The sequence below is a fragment of the Nannospalax galili genome, unplaced genomic scaffold, assembly GCF_000622305.1.
Source record: "Nannospalax galili isolate Female #2095 unplaced genomic scaffold, S.galili_v1.0 scaffold3134, whole genome shotgun sequence".
Classification (NCBI taxonomy): Eukaryota; Metazoa; Chordata; class Mammalia; order Rodentia; family Spalacidae; genus Nannospalax; species Nannospalax galili.
Genome location: NW_008333893.1, coordinates 787 through 6,037, shown reverse-complemented (window position 1 = coordinate 6,037; position 5,251 = coordinate 787). Strand labels below are relative to the sequence as shown.

At 38.9% G+C, this 5,251-nt stretch overlaps 1 pseudogene; it reads right to left on the bottom strand.

Annotated features, from left to right (window-relative positions):
* Positions 1–3,062: 3,062 nt before the first annotated feature.
* Positions 3,063–4,217, bottom strand: LOC103730618 (annotated as a pseudogene).
* Between the last annotated feature and the right edge of the window lie 1,034 nt (positions 4,218–5,251).

The window sequence follows — 5,251 nt, the reverse complement described above, 5'->3', positions numbered from 1 at the left end:
TTTAAGGGTGGAGTAGAATTATGAAATCAAACATGAAATGATTTGTAAACATGGGGTCAACTTTGGCAGAATAATGAAGGTTTCCATTAGTTCATTAGGTCTGTTCTTTTTTTTTGAAGGCTTCTAAACCTCTTTCTTTCTTTCTATGGTTTAAACTCCTAATCAACTGTTTAGCACTCAGTGGCATCCCTCCATACATTACTGGAATGCAAACCAGAACTTCACATCTTCTCATTGGTAAATACTTTCATGTTAGTCTGAAGAAGAGCTGAGTATATGCCTCCTAATGAGGGCCTCTTTCCCTTACTCTCTATGGCTTATATCCTGCTGACAGTGATCTGGAGACACAGTAGGGGTCATTTCAGGAGGCTCGCACTATCACTAGGCAGGATGGTAGGTAGTCGTGCCCACTGATGGTGGTTGCCCTCATGTATTCCATGGACTAAGCAGTCATTTTAGACCCAACTCATAGTTGTTTCAGAACAGACACATGCTCTGTAATTAATATACATGCATGTTAGTATTTCTGCATATACTTGTATAGTTCACATACTATTCATTATATATCCATTAAAATATAGTACTTATATTTAAAATGTGTTCATTCCTATATATTTAATTGTATACAGGAAACATCAAATTTTATGTGTAGCTTTCTTTGTTCAGGTATCATATGAAGCACCTTCTGAAAATGTGACAATATGCCTTCTTCATCTTATTTTTCATTTACAAACCTAATTTTCTAAATATGGAAAAGGCAATAAAACATACCACCTTCAGGATGTCTATGCCAAACTCTCTACGACCTGCCACAGTTTTGAGAATATCTACAATGAAAAATATTTTTTGCCCAGGATGGAGAGACAACTCAGAGAACCTGAGTGTTGTTCTCAGAACCCATATGGCAGCTCACAACTATCCTTAACTCCAGTTCTGGGGGATCCATCACACTCTTATGGCCTCCCTGGGCACCAAGCATGTACATGGTGCACATAAATGTATGTAGGAAAAACACTCATACACATAAAATAAAAGAAATAAAACTTTAAAAAGATAAAGTAGATTTTGGAGGCACTGGGACCTGAGCTGATTTCAGTCATGTTCATGCTTCCTGCCAGCTCCTTCCTGAAGGGAGAAAAACACACATGCTCTATATTTGTAATTGTGGGTCAAACAAAACAAGTTCATTTCAGGCTTGCAGATGAATTCCTGAGCTACAACACCTCACACCCAGGCCATGGCTCTCTACTCTCCAGAGGAAGACTTCTTTCAGGATTTTTCTGCTCCACACTAACTTGAAGGAGATCACAAAACTCAGAAGTTTAAATGGAAAATGTAAATGTTTTTTTCCCACAACCTTGCCTTGCTCTCCTCAGCCTTGTCAGGCTCAGATTCTAAAGCGAATTCATTTACCCAACCCTCTTGTAGGTGGAGCTTTCCCACTTGAGTCATTGAAATTCTGCATAAAACAATTTTTTTGTTGTCTAAGAGGCATTGTGTCTACTATGAAACTGCAAGCTTGCTAAGTTTTGAACTCTTTAGCTGTCCTTGTCTCAAGAAGTTGGGGAAAAGACACAAGAGGGAGAATGGATCCTGGGCACAGCGCCCGCTCCCTGAGACATGGGTGCCTCGTTGAACAGAACACTTAGTCCACAATGACGTTATGTGATTAAATGTTTGAAAAAATGCTCTCAGAATCACAGGGTAAAAGCAGTGAGGCTGAGTGTAATACTGAGTGAGAGACAGAGGAACACCGCACAGTGATGTTCAAATGAGGAGTCCTTTGTTAAACAGTGGTCAGAGAGAGGGCTAATGCCCAAAATACGTCACAACCTCAAGGGGAATCAGAATTTGGTTTATAAATCTTAAAACCATAATTACATTATACCAGGGATAAAGCCTACAACCATAGTTGCATTAGATCAACATAGTTACATCAGAACAGAGGCATGTCAGTTAACAAAGAGGTTTTCAGTTAACTAAAGTTTCAGTTAGGAAAAACGTGTTTCTCAGAATTATAGAGACAATAGGTTCAATGTAGATGCAGGCATAGCTGGATAAGAGGATATGCTACCTGGACTTGTTACCTGGCTAGTTGAAAGTCTCCCAGTATTATAGAAACCATGGACTGAAGGGACTGTGAAATAGTGTTCCTATGGCTTTAAAAATATGCTTGGTGAATTAAGCTGAACCTTGAATATGTATGTCTGGAAAGCCTTGTGTCTCATGAGAAAGTTTATGCAAGAATTCTTGCTTGAGAGATCCCCCCTCTAGTTTCTTATGAAATATGTTGGCCTCCTAAATAGATATAGCATGGAGATACTGTTTCTATGCTTATTTTATTTTGCTGACTTTTTATATTCTAACGATATTACTATTATTCAGTGTTCTGTAAACATTTGAATGTATTTCTCATGAGTATGAGAAGTCATTTTATTATTGTTCACTTCTGTAGACATGTGTCTGTGAGTATGAGAATAAAAGCAGAGCTGCTGATACAATCAACACTCAGGTGAATGGAAGCCTGAGTGCCCTGGTTTATTTTCAGTTCTGTGGTAATCCATTCAGGTCCCATGGCTGCCCATGTTGGCCACAATGTATCCCAGTGACAGAAACCAGGAACTATTGGTCTCTCAACTTTTGGAAATTTTTTAAAAATATCCCAGAAATGTATTTGATTTCTTGAATATATTTTATATAGAAACATTGAAATTGTGTCGGGCGCCTCTGGGAAATCTTATGGAAGCACTGAACTACAAAGCATGCCAATCCAGAGACATCAGAAATGGACAGCAAAAGGCCAATTTTAGGGCTGTTCTTAAAGATTTGTCTCTGGTCAAATAAAGCCACTACCTTAAAATTGTTGGATGTGTCCAAGCTACTATATGAAAACGGCTGATAATAAGCAGGGCATCTCAGGTTCTGTTGTTTTGAATACTTAAACACATGGAAATAAAAATATTCAGCTTTGAATTTTTCAATACTGGAAAATCATCAAGTCTAGGGTTTACAGCCAGGAAAAGCTGATTCATAGTCCTTAAACTAAACTGTTTTCCACAAAGTTAATCTTCAGCTTTGACTTCCATTTCTTCTGCATCATCATCTCCATCCACTTCTGCATTTTATCTCTAAAGCTTTTCTACCTCTCTTGCAAGGTCCTTCTCATCTGTATTTGTGACCATTTGGGGCTCCATTTGAACATGCTCCTCTTTTCCACATTCTGTTCTTTGATGCCGGCCATAACCTGATTGAGGACAGAAAGGCCTTCTGTTCTTGCTAGGGTTGTCATTGTCATTACATTCCTTGGAGGAGGTATTAGATGAATCTTAATGGGCATAGGATCCATAGAACAATTCAAACCTGCTCTCAAAGCTCTTTTACAGCATCAATGCCTTCATAACCATAGCAAGCTACTTCAATATTTGCTCAAATTTTACAGCTTGTGGGTCAAATGCTTATTAATATTATTAATGAGAGCTTCACATTCATCTTTATTCAAATCTAAACTATCCAAAATAGATGGGTCTGAGACAGCATGCTTAACTACATCATAGACATCATACCCCATCTCTTGTACTTGTCATCAAAGACATAGGCAGTCCTGTGGAACAGACTTTCCACCTCTTCATCCTTGGTGTATTCTAATACCTCAGCAACATGGCAAAGAATGCTATAGACAATTTTGGAAGTTGTGAATTTGTCTTCACATTTGATGGCTTGCTCTGGAGAAATGCTTCCCTAAAGAACATTTTTATTTATTATTTTTATGTGTATGAGGGTATTGCCTATATATGTGTAAGTACACCTGTGTCTTGAAAAGCCCACAGAAGTCAGAAGAGGGCATTGGATTTCCCTGGAACTGGAGTTATGCATGGGTGTTAGCCATCACGTGAGTGTTGGGAATTGAACCTGGGTTCTCTTTAGGAGCAGGTGGTGCTCTTAACCACTGAGCTGTCTCTCCAGCCTGAAACACCTTTTTCTTGACAAATAAATACATCCTTCTTTTTTTTTCCATTCTTGCCAATTTTTATGTGTTTGTTTATACATCAGATACATCTTCGGATACTTCACTAAGAAGAATCATACTTTCAATGTTGCTTTATTCCAACAAGATGACACAAGCCCCTATTTCATCAATGAACCTTATATTCACCATAACTTATATCTTTCACTTCAGGAAATTTGTATTGATAAAATCTACAAACTAAACACAGCATTCTGAGGTATAGGTTTGAATTCAACACTAGGGTCCCACACCTTGCTCCTTAATGATCTGCCATCAAATTTGTCACACCACATCAGATATCAAACCTGAGCGTACCTCAGAACATATATTGTATATCAGATCTCCAGGACAGAACAGGTGGCAGTGTGTAGAAGAGGGCACAAGAAGATATCTCAGAAATAGAGTAGACTACAGCATGGACCTGTTATAGGGACTGGAGATACTTTAAGAGAGACTGATCAGTATTTTTTCAGAATAGGGCATCTTAGTCTAGGTAGTAGGGGAGGTGGCCTTCTGAACATAATCGTATTTAGGGTGAAACCCACCTTAGAGGGAATATATCTAACCTGGCAAAAGTTTGGTATGACACATCTACACATTTAAAGCATCCTGAGTATTTACAAAAAAATCACCAAGTAACTGGCACTAAGGGAAATACCCCAGAACCCTCTTTCACAGTTCAGCTGGAGTGGTTGGCAGTACTGTTCTTCCTACTGTATACAATGGTAGCAAGAAACCTGGCCACATGGAGAAAGGGTATGGGCAACTGTCGTGGAGTTTAGGTAGCTGCAAGTGTGTACAGGAGCCAATAGAATAGTCATAGCTGCACAGCAACGTTAAGTCAGAACTTTGGCCAGGAACTAAGCAACAGGCACCCCCAAAAGAGATGTAGTAGTAGCATCCTTTGAGCAACCAGAATAAAATAGGAAGGATTCTGAGGATCACTGTGTCACACTAACATTAACAATTATTCAGGATTTTTTTTATTTAACATTTCGCAGATCCATTTATGGGATGTGTGAGGAGGACTGGGAAAGCTGCCAGAACAGAAGGGAGCAGCAGGGCTGGTATTGCCATCAGAACTATCAGGTGAGTAAATCTCTGACAAGGAACAGATGGAAATATCCAGCCCCCAAGATTAGAAAATGGGGGGGGGGGCTACGGGAAAGGAGTAACATTATTCCATGGCTCACCTTCTAGTAAGAAAATTTATATTTATTTACAGATTTTTTCAATTTTCATGTC